Genomic DNA, 21,930 nt, shown 5'->3' with positions numbered 1-21,930 from the left:
AGAAATGGTGAAATATTCCCATGATATGCATGGTCCCTGCACCAAAGCACCATGACTCAGCCTAAGGAGATCTGCAGCGTATTTTTTTGTACTGCCAGCAGACTGTGGAAGCACAGTATAAAAACCATCCTTATGGAGAGATCTGCGTATTTTAGGCTTAGTCTAAGTGTCTCAAGTAGCTGGGGTTTTTGCTTGGTCCTAATCCATACGGTCTTATAGCCTTACTCCTAGTCTGAAGACGAATGTGCTGGAAACTATAAAGCGAAAAAATGTCCTGCAGCCTAGCCTTGCTTTGCCTGTCTGTCCTGGTTTTGGTAAAAACAAGTTTCTCTTTCAGTGAATTTTGCCTGTCAGCTAAAGCCTTCATATTAACTGTATTTTCCTGGAGCACCAGACACATTTTTTGGTAAACCTATCAATGGAATGCAAACTTAATGATAAGCACAGATGGACATCTCGCGAGAGGGGCGACGAGAAACAAGTGAGCAAGAAACTGACCAACTGTGTATAACATTCCATTCACGTGAATACTTTATATAAAGTGGGAGATCACGAGGATCTCGTGTGCTTTTGCCCTTTTCCCTTCTGCTTATGGCCAACATTGGAAGAGGACCTTGCTAGTCGTCCCTGCAAACAGAGGCCTAGTGAGAGAATGTATCCAGCTCCGATTGGCTGCAGAGTCTAATCCAGGCCTTCGGGTGCCGGCTCTGCAGTTGCTGAGACTTTCAAGATTGGTTTTGTATATTTTGTATTATTTTCTCTATTCTTATTAGTAGCATTAGTAAAACATCTTTAATTTTTCCCAACTCTCTTCACTCTGTGCTTCTTTTCCTCCCAATTGCCTCTCCTTAGTGAAAAGGGGGGAGAGGGAGGGGGAAGTGTGGGGGGGAAGAAGAGGGGGTTAACAATACATCTGCCAGGGTTTTATTGTCACCCCGCAATCTTAACCCTCGACACTGTCCTTGCCTGTCCTTGCCTTGCCTTATTTCCTTCTCATCCTGTTCTCTGTCCCATCCTCTCTCACTAACCCCTCGTCTGGCTGCATGTCTCGTCTTTCCTTTTCTATCACTCTCCTGCTTCCTGCCTCTTTAATGGCAATTCCTCCATCTCACTCCTGCAGCCCAACACTACTTTTTATTCTTCCTTCCCTTTCTCCTGCTCCCTTCGCTTTCTCCTTCTGTCCCATATCTTTCTTCCCGACTTGTCTTTTCAAGACTTTGGCCGAAATTCGCCCCAAGTCTGGGCATGGTTTGACCAATTTTGAGAGGCCTGGCTGGTGACAGCAGGGACAGCAGGCAGTGACAGGCCCGGGGCTGACAGGCTCCCCATCCCCTAGGGGGCGCCTGGCTGCCACACCCAGCAGACATAGAACCTTTGTCACAATGCCCGCTACCGTGGCGAGTATGTGGTGACTCTGCAGGTGACAGGGACACTGCAGGACTTGGTGGCAGCTCAGCAATTTCTCAGTTCCCCAAAGAAGCGGAATTCTGCAAATTGCTGCCTTCTGCAAATTGCTGTCTTTGCTCCTGAAAGGATGTCATCAGGTGGGTTTTTTGGTATCATACACTGAAAACCAGAGCAGAAATGGTGAAATATTCCCATGATATGCATGGTCCCTGCACCAAAGCACCATGACTCAGCCTAAGGAGATCTGCAGCTTATTTTTTTGTACTGCTAGCAGATTGTGGAAGCACATTATAAAAACCATCCTTATGGAGAGATCTACGTATTTTAGACTTCAGTGTCTCTAAGTGTCTCAGGTAGCTGGGGTTTTTGCTTGGTCCTAATCCATACGGTCTTATAGCCTTACTCCTAGTCTGAAGATGACTGTGCTAGAAAGTATAAAGCAAAAACATGTCCTTCAGCCTAGCCTTGCTTTGCCTGTCCTTGCCTGTCCTTGCCTTGCCTTCTTCCCTTCTCATCGTGTTCTCTGTCCAAACTTCTCTCACTAACCACTCGTCTGGCTGCATGTCTCGTCTTTCCTTTTCTCTCACTCTCCTGCTTCCTGCCTCTTTTCTTGCAATTCCTCCATCTCACTCCAGCAGCCCAACTTTACTTTTTATTCTTCCTTCCCTTTCTCCTTCTCCCTTCGCTTCTCCCTCTGTCCCATATCTTTCTTCCCGACTTGTCTTTTCTAGACTTTGGGCCAATGTGGCCCCAAGTCTGGGCCTGGTTTTACAAGTTTGCGGAGGCCTGGCTGGTGACAGCAGGGACAGCAGGCAGTGACAGGCCCGGGGTTGACAGGCTCCCCATCCCCTAGGGGGCGCCTGGCTTCCACACCCAGCTGACATAGAACCTTTGTCACAATGCCCGCTACCGTGGCGAGTATGTGGTGACACTGCAGGTGACAGGGACACTGCAGGACTTGGTGGCAGCTCAGCAATTTCTCACTTCCCCAAAGGAGTGTAATTCAGCAAACTGCTGCCTTTGCTCTTGAAAGGATGTCATCAGATGGGTGTTTTGGTGTAATACACTGAAAACCAGAGCAGAAATGGTGAACTATTCCCATGATAGGCCTGGACCCTGCACCAAAGCACCGTGACTCAGCCTAAGGAGATCTGCAGCTTATTTTTTTGTACTGCCAGCAGATTGTGGAAGCACAGTATAAAAACCATCCTTATGGAGAGATCTGCATATTTTAGGCTAAGTCTAAGTGTCTCAAGTAGCTGGGGTTTTTGCTTGGGCCTAATCCATACGGTCTTATGGCCTTACTCCTAGTCTGAAGACGAATGTTTTAGAAACTATAAAGCAAAAAAGTGTCCTGCAGCCTAGCCTGTCCTTGCCTGTCCTTGCCTTGCCTTCTTCCCTTCTCATCCTGTTCTCTGTCCCATCCTCTCTCACTAACCCCTCGTCTGGCTGCATGTCTCTACTTTCCTTTTCTCTCACTCTCCTGCTTCCTGCCTCTTTTCTTGCAATTCCTCCATCTCACTCCTGCAGCCCAACACTACTTTTTATTCTTCCTTCCCTTTGTCCTTCTCCCTTCGCTTCTCCCTCTGTCCCATATCTTTCTTCCCGACTTGTCTTTCCTAGACTTTGAGCCAAATTGGCCCCAAGTCTGGGCATGGTTTGACCAATTTTCAGAGGCCTGGCTGGTGACAGCAGGGACAGCAGGCAGTGACAGGCCCGGGGCTAACAGGCTCCCCATCCCCTAGGGGGCGCCTGGCTGCGACACCCAGCTGACATAGAACCTTTGTCACAATGCCCGCTACCGTGGGGAGGATGCGGTGACTCTGCAGGTGACAGGGACACTGCAGGACTTGGTGTCAGCTCAGCAATTTCTCACTTCCCCAAAGAAGAGGAATTCTGCAAATTGCTGCCTTTGCTCTTGAATGGATGTCATCAGGTCGGTGTTTTGGTTTCATACACTGAAAACCAGAGTAGAAATGGTGAAATAATCCCCTGATATGCATGGTCCCCGCACCAAAGAACCATGACTCAGCCGAAGGAGATCTGCAGCTTGTTTTCTTGTATTGCCTGCAGACTGTGGAAGTGCAGTATAAAAATCATCCTTATGGAGAGATCTGCGTATTTTAGGCTTAGTCTAAGTGTCTCAAGTAGCTGGGGTGTTTGCTTGGGCCTAATCCATACGGTCCTCTTGCTTTCCTCCTCGTCTGAAGACGAATGTGCCTGAAACTATAAAGCAAAATAATGTCCTGCAACCTAGCGTTGCCTTGCCTGTCCTTACCTGTCCTTGCCTTGCCTTATTTCCTTCTCATCCTGTTCTCTGTCCACCCTCTCTCACTAACCCCTCGTCTGCCTGCATGTCTCTTCTTTCCTTTTCTCTCACTCTCCTGCTTCCTGCCTCTTTTCTTGCAATTCCTCCATCTCACTCCTGCAGCACATTACTTTTTATTCTTCCTTCCCTTTCTCCTTCTCCCTTCGCTTTCTCCCTCTGTCCCGTATCTTTCTTCCTGACTTGTCTTTTCAAGACTTTGGGCCAAATTGGCCCCAAGTCTGGGCATGGTTTGACCAATTTTCAGAGGCCTGGCTGGTGACAGCAGGGACAGCAGGCAGTAACAGGCCCGGGGCTGACAGGCTCCCCATCCCCTTGGGGGCGCATGGCTGACAAACCCTTCTGCAGTAGAACCTTTGTGACAATGCCCGCTACCGTGGCAAGTATGTGGTGACTCTGCAGGTGACAGGGACACTGCAGGACTTGGTGTCAGCTCAGCAATTTCTCAGTTCCCCAGAGAAGCGGAATTCTTCAAATTGCTGCCTTTGCTCTTGAAAGGATATCATCAGGTGGGTGTTTTGGTGTCCTACACTAAAAACCAGAGCTGAAATGGTGAAATATTCTCATGCTATGTAGGGTCCATGCACAAAAGCACCATGACTCAACCTAGGGAGATCTGCAGCTTATATTTTTGTACTGCCAGCAGATTGTGGAAGCACAGTATAAAAACCATCCTTATGGAGAGATCTGCGTATTTTAGGCTTAGTCTAAGTGTCTCAAGTAACTGGGGTTTTTGCTTGGGCCTAATCCATACGGTCTTATGGCTTTCCTCCTAGTCCGAAGACAAATGTGCTGGAAACTATGCAGCGAAAAAATGTCCTGCAGCCTAGCCTTGCTTTGCCTGTCCTTTCCTGTCCTTGCATTGCCTTATTTCCTTCTCATCCTGTTCTCTGTCCCATCCTCTCTCACTAACCCCTCGTCTGGCTGCATGTCTCTTCTTTCCTTTTCTCTCACTCTCCTGCTTCCTGCCTCTTTAATGGCAATTCCTCCATCTCACTCCTGCAGCCCAACACTACTTTTTATTCTTCCTTCCCTTTCTCCTGCTCCCTTCGCTTTCTCCCTCTGTCCCATCTCTTTCTTCCCGACTTGCCTTTTCAAGACTTTGGGCCAAATTGGCCTCAAGTCTGGGCATGGTTTGACCAATTTTCAGAGGCCTGGCTGGTGACAGCAGGGACAGCAGGCAGTGACAGGCCCGGGGCTAACAGGCTCCCCATCCCCTAGGGGGCGCCTGGCTGTCACACCCAGCTGACATAGAACCTTTGTCACAATGCCCGCTACCGTGGCGAGTATGTGGTGAATCTGCAGGACTTGGTGTCAGCTCAGCAATTTCTCACTTCCCCAAAGAAGTGGAATTCTGCAAATTGCTGCCTTTGCTCTTGAATGGATGTCATCAGGTCAGTGTTTTGGTGTCATACACTGAAAACCAGAGTAGAAATGGTGAAATATTCCCCTGATATGCATGGTCCCCGCACCAAAGCACCATGACTCAGCCGAAGGAGATCTGCAGCTTGTTTTCTTGTATTGCCTGCAGATTGTGGAAATGCAGTATAAAAACCATCCTTATGGAGAGATCTGCGTATTTTAGGCTTAGTCTAAGTGTCTCAAGTAGCTGGGGTTTTTGCTTGGGCCTAATCCATACGGACTTATGGCCTTACTCCTAGTCTGAAGACGAATGTGCTAGAAACTATAAAGCTAAAACATGTCCTGCAGCCTAGCCTTGCTTTGCCTGTCCTTGCCTGTCCTTGCCTTGCCTTATTTCCTTCTCATCCTGTTCTCTGTCCCATCCTCTGTCACTAAGCCCTCGTCTGGCTGCATGTCTCTTCTTTCCTTTTCTCTCACTCTCCTGCTTCCTGCCTCTTTTCCTGCAATTCCTCCATGTCACTCCTGCAGCCCAACACTACTTTTTATTCTTCCTTCCCTTTCTCCTGCTCCCTTCGTTTTCTCCCTCTGTCCCATATCTTTCTTCCCGACTTGTCTTTTCAAGACTTTGGGCCAAATTGGCCCCGAGTCTGGGCATGGTTTGACCAATATTCAGAGGCCTGGCTGGTGACAGCAGGGACAGCAGGCAGTGACAGGCCCGGGGCTGACAGGCTCCCCATCTCCTAGGGGGCGCCTGGTGGCCACACCCAGCTGACATAGAACCTTTGTCACAATGCCCGCTACCGTGGCGAGTATGTGGTGACTCTGCAGGACTTGGTGTCAGCTCAGCAATTTCTCACTTCCCCAAAGAAGCGGAATTCTGCAAATTGCTGCCTTTGCTCTTGAATGGATGTCATCAGGTCGGTGTTTTGGTGTCATACACTGAAAACCAGAGTAGAAATGGTGAAATATTCCCCTGATATGCATGGTCCCCGCACCAAAGCACCATGACTCAGCCGAAGGAGATCTGCAGCTTGTTTTCTTGTATTGCCTGCAGATTGTGGAAGTGCAGTATAAAAACCATCCTTATGGAGAGATCTGCGTATTTTAGGCTTAGTCTAAGTGTCTCAAGTAGCTGGGGTTTTTGCTTGGGCCTAATCCATACGGTCTTATGGCCTTACTCCTAGTCTGAAGACGAATGTGCTAGAAACTATAAAGCAAAAAAATGTCCTGCAGCCTAGCCTTGCTTTGCCTGTCCTTGCCTGTGCTTGCCTTGCCTTATTTCCTTCTCATCCTGTTCTCTGTCCCATCCTCCCTCACTAACCCCTCGTCTGGCTGCATGTCTCTACTTTCCTTTTCTCTCACTCTCCTGCTTCCTGCCTCTTTTCCTGCAATTCCTCCATCTCACTCCTGAAGCCCAACACTACTTTTTATTCTTCCTTCCCTTTCTCCTGCTCCCTTCGCTTTCTCCCTCTGTCCCATATCTTTCTTCCCGATTTGTCTTTTCAAGACCTTGGGCCAAATTGGCCCCAAGTCTGGGCATGGTTTGACCAATTTTCAGAGGCCTGGCTGGTGACAGCAGGGACAGCAGGCAGTGACAGCCCCGGGGCTGACAGGCTCCCCATCTCCTAGGGGGCGCCTGGCAGCCACAACCAGCTGACATAAAACCTTTGTCACAATGCCCGCTACCGTGGCGAGTATGTGGTGACTCTGCAGGTGACAGGGACACTGCAGGACTTGGTGTCAGCTCAGCAATTTCTCAGATCCCCAAAGAAGCGGAATTCTGCAAATTGCTGCCTTTGCTCTTGAAAGGATATCATCAGGTGGGTGTTTTGGTGTCATACTCTGAAAACCAGAGCAGAAATGGTGAAATATTCCCATGATATGCATGGTCCCTGCACCAAAGCACCGTGACTCAGCCTAAGGAGATCTGCAGCTTATTTTTTTGTACTGCCAGCAGATTGTGGAAGCACAGTATAAAAACCATCCTTATGGAGAGATCTGCGTATTTTAGGCTTAGTCTTAGTGTCTCAAGTAGCTGGGGTTTTTGCTTGGGCCTAATCCATACGGTCTTATGGCCTTACTCCTAGTCTGAAGACGAATGTGCTAGAAACTATAAAGCAAAAAAATGTCCTGCAGCCTAGCCTTGCTTTGCCTGTCCTTGCCTGTGCTTGCCTTGCCTTATTTCCTTCTCATCCTGTTCTCTGTCCCATCCTCCCTCACTAACCCCTCGTCTGGCTGAATGTCTCTACTTTCCTTTTCTCTCACTCTCCTGCTTCCTGCCTCTTTTCCTGCAATTCCTCCATCTCACTCCTGAAGCCCAACACTACTTTTTATTCTTCCTTCCCTTTCTCCTGCTCCCTTCTCTTTCTCCCTCTGTCCCATATCTTTCTTCCCGACTTGTCTTTTCAAGACTTTGGGCCAAATTGGCCCCAAGTCTGGGCATGGTTTGACCAATTTTCAGAGGCCTGGCTGGTGACAGCAGGGACAGCAGGCAGTGACAGGCCCGGGGCTGACAGGCTCCCCATCTCCTAGGGGGCGCCTGGCGGCCACAACCAGCTGACATAGAACCTTTGTCACAATGCCCGCTACCGTGGCGAGTATGTGGTGACTCTGCAGGTGACAGGGACACTGCAGGACTTGGTGTCAGCTCAGCAATTTCTCAATTCCCCAAAGAAGCGGAATTCTGCAAATTGCTGCCTTTGCTCTTGAAAGGATATCATCAGGTGGGTGTTTTGGTGTCATACTCTGAAAACCAGAGCAGAAATGGTGAAATATTCCCATGATATGCATGGTCCCTGCACCAAAGCACCGTGACTCAGCCTAAGGAGATCTGCAGCTTATTTTTTTGTACTGCCAGCAGATTGTGGAAGCACAGTATAAAAACCATCCTTATGGAGAGATCTGCGTATTTCAGGCTTAGTCTTAGTGTCTCAAGTAGCTGGGGTTTTTGCTTGGGCCTAATCCATACGGTCTTATGGCCTTACTCCTAGTCTGAAGACGAATGTGCTAGAAACTATAAAGCGAAAAAATGTCCTGCAGCCTAGCCTTGATTTGCCTGTCCTTGCCTGTCCTTGCCTTGCCTTATTTCCTACTCATCCTGTTTTCTGTCCCATCCTCTCTCACTAACCCCTCGTCTGGCTCCATGTCTCTTCTTTCCTTTTCTCTCACTATCCTGCTTCCTGCCTCTTTTCCTGCAATTCCTCCATCTCACTCCTGAAGCCCAACACTACTTTTTATTCTTCCTTCCCTTTCTCCTGCTCCCTTCGCTTTCTCCCTCTGTCCCATATCTTTCTTCCCGACTTGTCTTTTCAAGACTTTGGGCCAAATTGGCCCCAAGTCTGGGCATGGTTTGACCAATATTCAGAGGCCTGGCTGGTGACAGCAGGGGCAGCAGGCAGTGACAGGCCCGGGGCTGACAGGCTCCCCATCCCCTAGGGGGCGCCTGGCTGCCACACCCAGCTGACATAGAACCTTTGTCACAATGCCCGCTACCGTGGCGAGTATGTGGTGACTCTGCAGGTGACAGGGACACTGCAGGACTTGGTGGCAGCTCAGCAATTTCTCACTTCCCCAAAGAAGCGGAATTCTGCAAATTGCTGCCTTTGCTCTTGAAAGGATATCATCAGGTGGGTGTTTTGGTGTCATACTCTGAAAACCAGAGCAGAAATGGTGAACTATTCCCATGATATGCCTGGACCCTGCACCAAAGCACCATGACTCAGCCTAAGGAGATCTGCAGCTTATTTTTTTGTACTGCCAGCAGATTGTGGAAGCACAGTATAAAAACCATCCTTATGGAGAGATCTGCGTATTTTAGGCTTAGTCTAAGTGTCTCAAGTAGCTGGGGTTTTTGCTTGGGCCTAATCCATACGGTCTTATGGCCTTACTCCTAGTCTGAAGACGAATGTGCTAGAAACTATAAAGCAAAAAAATGTCCTGCAGCCTAGCCTTGCTTTGCCTGTCCTTGCCTGTGCTTGCCTTGCCTTATTTCCTTCTCATCCTGTTCTCTGTCCCATCCTCCCTCACTAACCCCTCGTCTGGCTGCATGTCTCTACTTTCCTTTTCTCTCACTCTCCTGCTTCCTGCCTCTTTTCCTGCAATTCCTCCATCTCACTCCTGAAGCCCAACACTACTTTTTATTCTTCCCTCCCTTTCTCCTGCTCCCTTCTCTTTCTCCCTCTGTCCCATATCTTTCTTCCCGACTTGTCTTTTCAAGACTTTGGGCCAAATTGGCCCCAAGTCTGGGCATGGTTTGACCAATTTTCAGAGGCCTGGCTGGTGACAGCAGGGACAGCAGGCAGTGACAGGCCCGGGGCTGACAGGCTCCCCATCTCCTAGGGGGCGCCTGGCGGCCACAACCAGCTGACATAGAACCTTTGCCACAATGCCCGCTACCGTGGCGAGTATGTGGTGACTCTGCAGGTGACAGGGACACTGCAGGACTTGGTGGCAGCTCAGCAATTTCTCAGTTCCCCAAAGAAGCGGAATTCTGCAAATTGCTGCCTTTGCTCTTGAAAGGATATCATCAGGTGGGTGTTTTGGTGTCATACTCTGAAAACCAGAGCAGAAATGGTGAAATATTCCCATGATATGCATGGTCCCTGCACCAAAGCACCGTGACTCAGCCTAAGGAGATCTGCAGCTTATTTTTTTGTACTGCCAGCAGATTGTGGAAGCACAGTATAAAAACCATCCTTATGGAGAGATCTGCGTATTTCAGGCTTAGTCTTAGTGTCTCAAGTAGCTGGGGTTTTTGCTTGGGCCTAATCCATACGGTCTTATGGCCTTACTCCTAGTCTGAAGACGAATGTGCTAGAAACTATAAAGCGAAAAAATGTCCTGCAGCCTAGCCTTGATTTGCCTGTCCTTGCCTGTCCTTGCCTTGCCTTATTTCCTACTCATCCTGTTTTCTGTCCCATCCTCTCTCACTAACCCCTCGTCTGGCTGCATGTCTCTTGTTTCCTTTTCTCTCACTCTCCTGCTTCCTGCCTCTTTAATGGCAATTCCTCCATCTCACTCCTGTAGCCCAACACTACTTTTTATTCTTCCTTCCCTTTCTCCTGCTCCCATCGCTTTCTCCCTCTATCCAATATCTTTCTTCACGACTTGTCTTTTCAAGACTTTGGGGCAAATTGGCCCCAAGTCTGGGCATGGTTTGACCAATTTTCAGAGGCCTGGCTGGTGACAGCAGGGACAGCAGGCAGTGACAGGCCCGGGGCTGACAGGCTCCCCATCCCCTAGGGGGCGCCTGGCTGCCACACCCAGCTGACATAGAACCTTTGTCACAATGCCCGCTACCGTGGCGAGTATGTGGTGACTCTGCAGGTGACAGGGACACTGCAGGACTTGGTGGCAGCTCTGCAATTTCTCACTTCCCCAAAGAAGCGGAATTCTGCAAATTGCTGCCTTTGCTCTTGAAAGGATATCATCGGGTGGGTGTTTTGGTGTCATACTCTGAAAACCAGAGCAGAAATGGTGAAATATTCCCATGATATGCCTGGACCCTGCACCAAAGCACCATGACTCAGCCTAAGGAGATCTGCAGCTTATTTTTTTGTACTGCCAGCAGATTGTGGAAGCACAGTATAAAAACCATCCTTATGGAGAGATCTGCGTATTTTAGGCTTAGTCTAAGTGTCTCAAGTAGCTGGGGTTTTTGCTTGGGCCTAATCCATACGGTCTTATGGCCTTACTCCTAGTCTGAAGACGAATGTGCTAGAAACTATAAAGCAAAAAAATGTCCTGCAGCCTAGCTTTACTTTGCCTGTCCTTGCCTGTGCTTGCCTTGCCTTATTTCCTTCTCATCCTGTTCTCTGTCCCATCCTCCCTCACTAACCCCTCGTCTGGCTGCATGTCTCTACTTTCCTTTTCTCTCACTCTCCTGCTTCCTGCCTCTTTTCCTGCAATTCCTCCATCTCACTCCTGAAGCCCAACACTACTTTTTATTCTTCCTTCCCTTTCTCCTGCTCCCTTCTCTTTCTCCCTCTGTCCCATATCTTTCTTCCCGATTTGTCTTTTCAAGACCTTGGGCCAAATTGGCCCCAAGTCTGGGCATGGTTTGACCAATTTTCAGAGGCCTGGCTGGTGACAGCAGGGACAGCAGGCAGTGACAGCCCCGGGGCTGACAGGCTCCCCATCTCCTAGGGGGCGCCTGGCAGCCACAACCAGCTGACATTAAACCTTTGTCACAATGCCCGCTACCGTGGCGAGTATGTGGTGACTCTGCAGGTGACAGGGACACTGCAGGACTTGGTGTCAGCTCAGCAATTTCTCAGTTCCCCAAAGAAGCGGAATTCTGCAAATTGCTGCCTTTGCTCTTGAAAGGATATCATCAGGTGGGTGTTTTGGTGTCATACTCTGAAAACCAGAGCAGAAATGGTGAAATATTCCCATGATATGCATGGTCCCTGCACCAAAGCACCGTGACTCAGCCTAAGGAGATCTGCAGCTTATTTTTTTGTACTGCCAGCAGATTGTGGAAGCACAGTATAAAAACCATCCTTATGGAGAGATCTGCGTATTTTAGGCTTAGTCTTAGTGTCTCAAGTAGCTGGGGTTTTTGCTTGGGCCTAATCCATACGGTCTTATGGCCTTACTCCTAGTCTGAAGACGAATGTGCTAGAAACTATAAAGCAAAAAAATGTCCTGCAGCCTAGCCTTGCTTTGCCTGTCCTTGCCTGTGCTTGCCTTGCCTTATTTCCTTCTCATCCTGTTCTCTGTCCCATCCTCCCTCACTAACCCCTCGTCTGGCTGCATGTCTCTACTTTCCTTTTCTCTCACTCTCCTGCTTCCTGCCTCTTTTCCTGCAATTCCTCCATCTCACTCGTGAAGCCCAACACTACTTTTTATTCTTCCTTCCCTTTCTCCTGCTCCCTTCTCTTTCTTCCTCTGTCCCATATCTTTCTTCCCGACTTGTCTTTTCAAGACTTTGGGGCAAATTGGCCCCAAGTCTGGGCATGGTTTGACCAATTTTCAGAGGCCTGGCTGGTGACAGCAGGGACAGCAGGCAGTGACAGGCCCGGGGCTGACAGGCTCCCCATCTCCTAGGGGGCGCCTGGCGGCCACAACCAGCTGACATAGAACCTTTGTCACAATGCCCGCTATCGTGGCGAGTATGTGGTGACTCTGCAGGTGACAGGGACACTGCAGGACTTGGTGTCAGCTCAGCAATTTCTCAATTCCCCAAAGAAGCGGAATTCTGCAAATTGCTGCCTTTGCTCTTGAAAGGATATCATCAGGTGGGTGTTTTGGTGTCATACTCTGAAAACCAGAGCAGAAATGGTGAAATATTCCCATGATATGCATGGTCCCTGCACCAAAGCACCGTGACTCAGCCTAAGGAGATCTGCAGCTTATTTTTTTGTACTGCCAGCAGATTGTGGAAGCACAGTATAAAAACCATCCTTATGGAGAGATCTGCGTATTTCAGGCTTAGTCTTAGTGTCTCAAGTAGCTGGGGTTTTTGCTTGGGCCTAATCCATACGGTCTTATGGCCTTACTCCTAGTCTGAAGACGAATGTGCTAGAAACTATAAAGCGAAAAAATGTCCTGCAGCCTAGCCTTGATTTGCCTGTCCTTGCCTATCCTTGCCTTGCCTTATTTCCTACTCATCCTGTTTTCTGTCCCATCCTCTCTCACTAACCCCTCGTCTGGCTCCATGTCTCTTCTTTCCTTTTCTCTCACTCTCCTGCTTCCTGCCTCTTTTCCTGCAATTCCTCCATCTCACTCCTGCAGCCCAACACTACTTTTTATTCTTCCTTCCCTTTCTCCTGCTCCTTTCGTTTTCTCCCTCTGTCCCATATCTTTCTTCCCGACTTGTCTTTTCAAGACTTTGGGCCAAATTGGCCCCGAGTCTGGGCATGGTTTGACCAATATTCAGAGGCCTGGCTGGTGACAGCAGGGACAGCAGGCAGTGACAGGCCCGGGGCTGACAGGCTCCCCATCTCCTAGGGGGCGCCTGGTGGCCACACCCAGCTGACATAGAACCTTTGTCACAATGCCCGCTACCGTGGCGAGTATGTGGTGACTCTGCAGGACTTGGTGTCAGCTCAGCAATTTCTCACTTCCCCAAAGAAGCGGAATTCTGCAAATTGCTGCCTTTGCTCTTGAATGGATGTCATCAGGTCGGTGTTTTGGTGTCATACACTGAAAACCAGAGTAGAAATGGTGAAATATTCCCCTGATATGCATGGTCCCCGCACCAAAGCACCATGACTCAGCCGAAGGAGATCTGCAGCTTGTTTTCTTGTATTGCCTGCAGATTGTGGAAGTGCAGTATAAAAACCATCCTTATGGAGAGATCTGCGTATTTTAGGCTTAGTCTAAGTGTCTCAAGTAGCTGGGGTTTTTGCTTGGGCCTAATCCACACGGACTTAAGGCCTTACTCCTAGTCTGAAGACGAATGTGCTAGAAACTATAAAGCTAAAACATGTCCTGCAGCCTAGCCTTGCTTTGCCTGTCCTTGCCTGTCCTTGCCTTGCCTTATTTCCTTCTCATCCTGTTCTCTGTCCCATCCTCTCTCACTAAGCCCTCGTCTGGCTGCATGTCTCTTCTTTCCTTTTCTCTCACTCTCCTGCTTCCTGCCTCTTTTCCTGCAATTCCTCCATCTCACTCCTGCAGCCCAACACTACTTTTTATTCTTCCTTCCCTTTCTCCTGCTCCCATCGCTTTCTCCCTCTGTCCCATATCTTTCTTCCCGACTTGTCTTTTCAAGACTTTGGGCCAAATTGGCCCCAAGTCTGGGCATGGTTTGACCAATTTTCAGAGGCCTGGCTGGTGACAGCAGGGACAGCAGGCAGTGACAGGCCCGGGGCTGACAGGCTCCCAATCCCCTAGGGGGCGCCTGGCTGCAACACCCAGCTGACATAGAACCTTTGTCACAATGCCCGCTACCGTGGCGAGTATGTGGTGACTCTGCAGGTGACAGGGACACTGCAGGACTTGGTGTCAGCTCAGCAATTTCTCACTTCCCCAAAGAAGCGGAATTCTGCAAATTGCTGCCTTTGTTCTTGAAAGGATATCATCAGGTGGGTGTTTTGGTGACATACTCTGAAAACCAGAGCAGAAATGGTGAAATATTCCCATGATATGCATGGTCCCTGCACCAAAGCACCGTGACTCAGCCTAAGGAGATCTGCAGCTTATTTTTTTGTACTGCCAGCAGATTGTGGAAGCACAGTATAAAAACCATCCTTATGGAGAGATCTGCGTATTTCAGGCTTAGTCTTAGTGTCTCAAGTAGCTGGGGTTTTTGCTTGGGCCTAATCCATACGGTCTTATGGCCTTACTCCTAGTCTGAAGACGAATGTGCTAGAAACTATAAAGCGAAAAAATGTCCTGCAGCCTAGCCTTGATTTGCCTGTCCTTGCCTGTCCTTGCCTTGCCTTATTTCCTACTCATCCTGTTTTCTGTCCCATCCTCTCTCACTAACCCCTCGTCTGGCTCCATGTCTCTTCTTTCCTTTTCTCTCACTCTCCTGCTTCCTGCCTCTTTAATGGCAATTCCTCCATCTCACTCCTGTAGCCCAACACTACTTTTTATTCTTCCTTCCCTTTCTCCTGCTCCCATCGCTTTCTCCCTCTATCCAATATCAATCTTCACGACTTGTCTTTTCAAGACTTTGGGGCAAATTGGCCCCAAGTCTGGGCATGGTTTGACCAATTTTCAGAGGCCTGGCTGGTGACAGCAGGGGCAGCAGGCAGTGACAGGCCCGGGGCTGACAGGCTCCCCATCCCCTACGGGGCGCCTGGCTGCCACACCCAGCTGACATAGAACCTTTGTCACAATGCCCGCTACCGTGGCGAGTATGTGGTGACTCTGCAGGTGACAGGGACACTGCAGGACTTGGTGGCAGCTCAGCAATTTCTCACTTCCCCAAAGAAGCGGAATTCTGCAAATTGCTGCCTTTGCTCTTGAAAGGATATCATCAGGTGGGTGTTTTGGTGTCATACTCTGAAAACCAGAGCGGAAATGGTGAACTATTCCCATGATATGCCTGGACCCTGCACCAAAGCACCATGACTCAGCCTAAGGAGATCTGCAGCTTATTTTTTTGTACTGCCAGCAGATTGTGGAAGCACAGTATAAAAACCATCCTTATGGAGAGATCTGCGTATTTTAGGCTTAGTCTAAGTGTCTCAAGTAGCTGGGGTTTTTGCTTGGGCCTAATCCATACGGTCTTATGGCCTTACTCCTAGTCTGAAGACGAATGTGCTAGAAACTATAAAGCAAAAAAATGTCCTGCAGCCTAGCCTTGCTTTGCCTGTCCTTGCCTGTGCTTGCCTTGCCTTATTTCCTTCTCATCCTGTTCTCTGTCCCATCCTCCCTCAGTAACCCCTCGTCTGGCTGCATGTCTCTACTTTCCTTTTCTCTCACTCTCCTGCTTCCTGCCTCTTTTCCTGCAATTCCTCCATCTCACTCCTGAAGCCCAACACTACTTTTTATTCTTCCTTCCCTTTCTCCTGCTCCCTTCGCTTTCTCCCTCTGTCCCATATCTTTCTTCCCGACTTGTCTTTTCAAGACCTTGGGCCAAATTGGCCCCAAGTCTGGGCATGGTTTGACCAATTTTCAGAGGCCTGGCTGGTGACAGCAGGGACAGCAGGCAGTGACAGCCCCGGGGCTGACAGGCTCCCCATCTCCTAGGGGGCGCCTGGCGGCCACAACCAGCTGACATAGAACCTTTGTCACAATGCCCGCTACCGTGGCGAGTATGTGGTGACTCTGCAGGTGACAGGGACACTGCAGGACTTGGTGGCAGCTCAGCAATTTCTCAATTCCCCAAAGAAGCGGAATTCTGCAAATTGCTGCCTTTGCTCTTGAAAGGATATCATCAGGTGGGTGTTTTGGTGTCATACTCTGAAAACCAGAGCAGAAATGGTGAAATATTCCCATGATATGCATGGTCCCTGCACCAAAGCACCGTGACTCAGCCTAAGGAGATCTGCAGCTTATTTTTTTGTACTGCCAGCAGATTGTGGAAGCACAGTATAAAAACCATCCTTATGGAGAGATCTGCGTATTTCAGGCTTAGTCTTAGTGTCTCAAGTAGCTGGGGTTTTTGCTTGGGCCTAATCCATACGGTCTTATGGCCTTACTCCTAGTCTGAAGACGAATGTGCTAGAAACTATAAAGCGAAAAAATGTCCTGCAGCCTAGCCTTGATTTGCCTGTCCTTGCCTGTCCTTGCCTTGCCTTATTTCCTACTCATCCTGTTTTCTGTCCCATCCTCTCTCACTAACCCCTCGTCTGGCTCCATGTCTCTTCTTTCCTTTTCTCTCACTATCCTGCTTCCTGCCTCTTTTCCTGCAATTCCTCCATCTCACTCCTGAAGCCCAACACTACTTTTTATTCTTCCTTCCCTTTCTCCTGCTCCCTTCGCTTTCTCCCTCTGTCCCATATCTTTCTTCCCGACTTGTCTTTTCAAGACTTTGGGCCAAATTGGCCCCAAGTCTGGGCATGGTTTGACCAATATTCAGAGGCCTGGCTGGTGACAGCAGGGGCAGCAGGCAGTGACAGGCCCGGGGCTGACAGGCTCCCCATCCCCTAGGGGGCGCCTGGCTGCCACACCCAGCTGACATAGAACCTTTGTCACAATGCCCGCTACCGTGGCGAGTATGTGGTGACTCTGCAGGTGACAGGGACACTGCAGGACTTGGTGGCAGCTCAGCAATTTCTCACTTCCCCAAAGAAGCGGAATTCTGCAAATTGCTGCCTTTGCTCTTGAAAGGATATCATCAGGTGGGTGTTTTGGTGTCATACTCTGAAAACCAGAGCAGAAATGGTGAACTATTCCCATGATATGCCTGGACCCTGCACCAAAGCACCATGACTCAGCCTAAGGAGATCTGCAGCTTATTTTTTTGTACTGCCAGCAGATTGTGGAAGCACAGTATAAAAACCATCCTTATGGAGAGATCTGCGTATTTTAGGCTTAGTCTAAGTGTCTCAAGTAGCTGGGGTTTTTGCTTGGGCCTAATCCATACGGTCTTATGGCCTTACTCCTAGTCTGAAGACGAATGTGCTAGAAACTATAAAGCAAAAAAATGTCCTGCAGCCTAGCCTTGCTTTGCCTGTCCTTGCCTGTGCTTGCCTTGCCTTATTTCCTTCTCATCCTGTTCTCTGTCCCATCCTCCCTCACTAACCCCTCGTCTGGCTGCATGTCTCTACTTTCCTTTTCTCTCACTCTCCTGCTTCCTGCCTCTTTTCCTGCAATTCCTCCATCTCACTCCTGAAGCCCAACACTACTTTTTATTCTTCCCTCCCTTTCTCCTGCTCCCTTCTCTTTCTCCCTCTGTCCCATATCTTTCTTCCCGACTTGTCTTTTCAAGACTTTGGGCCAAATTGGCCCCAAGTCTGGGCATGGTTTGACCAATTTTCAGAGGCCTGGCTGGTGACAGCAGGGACAGCAGGCAGTGACAGGCCCGGGGCTGACAGGCTCCCCATCTCCTAGGGGGCGCCTGGCGGCCACAACCAGCTGACATAGAACCTTTGCCACAATGCCCGCTACCGTGGCGAGTATGTGGTGACTCTGCAGGTGACAGGGACACTGCAGGACTTGGTGGCAGCTCAGCAATTTCTCAGTTCCCCAAAGAAGCGGAATTCTGCAAATTGCTGCCTTTGCTCTTGAAAGGATATCATCAGGTGGGTGTTTTGGTGTCATACTCTGAAAACCAGAGCAGAAATGGTGAAATATTCCCATGATATGCATGGTCCCTGCACCAAAGCACCGTGACTCAGCCTAAGGAGATCTGCAGCTTATTTTTTTGTACTGCCAGCAGATTGTGGAAGCACAGTATAAAAACCATCCTTATGGAGAGATCTGCGTATTTCAGGCTTAGTCTTAGTGTCTCAAGTAGCTGGGGTTTTTGCTTGGGCCTAATCCATACGGTCTTATGGCCTTACTCCTAGTCTGAAGACGAATGTGCTAGAAACTATAAAGCGAAAAAATGTCCTGCAGCCTAGCCTTGATTTGCCTGTCCTTGCCTGTCCTTGCCTTGCCTTATTTCCTACTCATCCTGTTTTCTGTCCCATCCTCTCTCACTAACCCCTCGTCTGGCTGCATGTCTCTTGTTTCCTTTTCTCTCACTCTCCTGCTTCCTGCCTCTTTAATGGCAATTCCTCCATCTCACTCCTGTAGCCCAACACTACTTTTTATTCTTCCTTCCCTTTCTCCTGCTCCCATCGCTTTCTCCCTCTATCCAATATCTTTCTTCACGACTTGTCTTTTCAAGACTTTGGGGCAAATTGGCCCCAAGTCTGGGCATGGTTTGACCAATTTTCAGAGGCCTGGCTGGTGACAGCAGGGACAGCAGGCAGTGACAGGCCCGGGGCTGACAGGCTCCCCATCCCCTAGGGGGCGCCTGGCTGCCACACCCAGCTGACATAGAACCTTTGTCACAATGCCCGCTACCGTGGCGAGTATGTGGTGACTCTGCAGGTGACAGGGACACTGCAGGACTTGGTGGCAGCTCTGCAATTTCTCACTTCCCCAAAGAAGCGGAATTCTGCAAATTGCTGCCTTTGCTCTTGAAAGGATATCATCAGGTGGGTGTTTTGGTGTCATACTCTGAAAACCAGAGCAGAAATGGTGAACTATTCCCATGATATGCCTGGACCCTGCACCAAAGCACCATGACTCAGCCTAAGGAGATCTGCAGCTTATTTTTTTGTACTGCCAGCAGATTGTGGAAGCACAGTATAAAAACCATCCTTATGGAGAGATCTGCGTATTTTAGGCTTAGTCTAAGTGTCTCAAGTAGCTGGGGTTTTTGCTTGGGCCTAATCCATACGGTCTTATGGCCTTACTCCTAGTCTGAAGACGAATGTGCTAGAAACTATAAAGCAAAAAAATGTCCTGCAGCCTAGCTTTACTTTGCCTGTCCTTGCCTGTGCTTGCCTTGCCTTATTTCCTTCTCATCCTGTTCTCTGTCCCATCCTCCCTCACTAACCCCTCGTCTGGCTGCATGTCTCTACTTTCCTTTTCTCTCACTCTCCTGCTTCCTGCCTCTTTTCCTGCAATTCCTCCATCTCACTCCTGAAGCCCAACACTACTTTTTATTCTTCCTTCCCTTTCTCCTGCTCCCTTCTCTTTCTCCCTCTGTCCCATATCTTTCTTCCCGATTTGTCTTTTCAAGACCTTGGGCCAAATTGGCCCCAAGTCTGGGCATGGTTTGACCAATTTTCAGAGGCCTGGCTGGTGACAGCAGGGACAGCAGGCAGTGACAGCCCCGGGGCTGACAGGCTCCCCATCTCCTAGGGGGCGCCTGGCAGCCACAACCAGCTGACATAAAACCTTTGTCACAATGCCCGCTACCGTGGCGAGTATGTGGTGACTCTGCAGGTGACAGGGACACTGCAGGACTTGGTGTCAGCTCAGCAATTTCTCAGTTCCCCAAAGAAGCGGAATTCTGCAAATTGCTGCCTTTGCTCTTGAAAGGATATCATCAGGTGGGTGTTTTGGTGTCATACTCTGAAAACCAGAGCAGAAATGGTGAAATATTCCCATGATATGCATGGTCCCTGCACCAAAGCACCGTGACTCAGCCTAAGGAGATCTGCAGCTTATTTTTTTGTACTGCCAGCAGATTGTGGAAGCACAGTATAAAAACCATCCTTATGGAGAGATCTGCGTATTTCAGGCTTAGTCTTAGTGTCTCAAGTAGCTGGGGTTTTTGCTTGGGCCTAATCCATACGGTCTTATGGCCTTACTCCTAGTCTGAAGACGAATGTGCTAGAAACTATAAAGCAAAAAAATGTCCTGCAGCCTAGCCTTGCTTTGCCTGTCCTTGCCTGTGCTTGCCTTGCCTTATTTCCTTCTCATCCTGTTCTCTGTCCCATCCTCCCTCACTAACCCCTCGTCTGGCTGCATGTCTCTACTTTCCTTTTCTCTCACTCTCCTGCTTCCTGCCTCTTTTCCTGCAATTCCTCCATCTCACTCGTGAAGCCCAACACTACTTTTTATTCTTCCTTCCCTTTCTCCTGCTCCCTTCTCTTTCTCCCTCTGTCCCATATCTTTCTTCCCGACTTGTCTTTTCAAGACTTTGGGGCAAATTGGCCCCAAGTCTGGGCATGGTTTGACCAATTTTCAGAGGCCTGGCTGGTGACAGCAGGGACAGCAGGCAGTGACAGGCCCGGGGCTGACAGGCTCCCCATCTCCTAGGGGGCGCCTGGCGGCCACAACCAGCTGACATAGAACCTTTGTCACAATGCCCGCTATCGTGGCGAGTATGTGGTGACTCTGCAGGTGACAGGGACACTGCAGGACTTGGTGTCAGCTCAGCAATTTCTCAATTCCCCAAAGAAGCGGAATTCTGCAAATTGCTGCCTTTGCTCTTGAAAGGATATCATCAGGTGGGTGTTTTGGTGTCATACTCTGAAAACCAGAGCAGAAATGGTGAAATATTCCCATGATATGCATGGTCCCTGCACCAAAGCACCGTGACTCAGCCTAAGGAGATCTGCAGCTTATTTTTTTGTACTGCCAGCAGATTGTGGAAGCACAGTATAAAAACCATCCTTATGGAGAGATCTGCGTATTTCAGGCTTAGTCTTAGTGTCTCAAGTAGCTGGGGTTTTTGCTTGGGCCTAATCCATACGGTCTTATGGCCTTACTCCTAGTCTGAAGACGAATGTGCTAGAAACTATAAAGCAAAAAAATGTCCTGCAGCCTAGCCTTGCTTTGCCTGTCCTTGCCTGTGCTTGCCTTGCCTTATTTCCTTCTCATCCTGTTCTCTGTCCCATCCTCCCTCACTAACCCCTCGTCTGGCTGCATGTCTCTACTTTCCTTTTCTCTCACTCTCCTGCTTCCTGCCTCTTTTCCTGCAATTCCTCCATCTCACTCGTGAAGCCCAACACTACTTTTTATTCTTCCTTCCCTTTCTCCTGCTCCCTTCTCTTTCTCCCTCTGTCCCATATCTTTCTTCCCGACTTGTCTTTTCAAGACTTTGGGGCAAATTGGCCCCAAGTCTGGGCATGGTTTGACCAATTTTCAGAGGCCTGGCTGGTGACAGCAGGGACAGCAGGCAGTGACAGGCCCGGGGCTGACAGGCTCCCCATCTCCTAGGGGGCGCCTGGCGGCCACAACCAGCTGACATAGAACCTTTGTCACAATGCCCGCTATCGTGGCGAGTATGTGGTGACTCTGCAGGTGACAGGGACACTGCAGGACTTGGTGTCAGCTCAGCAATTTCTCAATTCCCCAAAGAAGCGGAATTCTGCAAATTGCTGCCTTTGCTCTTGAAAGGATATCATCAGGTGGGTGTTTTGGTGTCATACTCTGAAAACCAGAGCAGAAATGGTGAAATATTCCCATGATATGCATGGTCCCTGCACCAAAGCACCGTGACTCAGCCTAAGGAGATCTGCAGCTTATTTTTTTGTACTGCCAGCAGATTGTGGAAGCACAGTATAAAAACCATCCTTATGGAGAGATCTGCGTATTTCAGGCTTAGTCTTAGTGTCTCAAGTAGCTGGGGTTTTTGCTTGGGCCTAATCCATACGGTCTTATGGCCTTACTCCTAGTCTGAAGACGAATGTGCTAGAAACTATAAAGCGAAAAAATGTCCTGCAGCCTAGCCTTGATTTGCCTGTCCTTGCCTATCCTTGCCTTGCCTTATTTCCTACTCATCCTGTTTTCTGTCCCATCCTCTCTCACTAACCCCTCGTCTGGCTCCATGTCTCTTCTTTCCTTTTCTCTCACTCTCCTGCTTCCTGCCTCTTTTCCTGCAATTCCTCCATCTCACTCCTGCAGCCCAACACTACTTTTTATTCTTCCTTCCCTTTCTCCTGCTCCTTTCGTTTTCTCCCTCTGTCCCATATCTTTCTTCCCGACTTGTCTTT

This window comes from Columba livia, chromosome 6, assembly GCF_036013475.1.
Source record: "Columba livia isolate bColLiv1 breed racing homer chromosome 6, bColLiv1.pat.W.v2, whole genome shotgun sequence".
Lineage (NCBI taxonomy): Eukaryota > Metazoa > Chordata > Aves > Columbiformes > Columbidae > Columba > Columba livia.
This window is presented reverse-complemented; position numbering follows the sequence as displayed.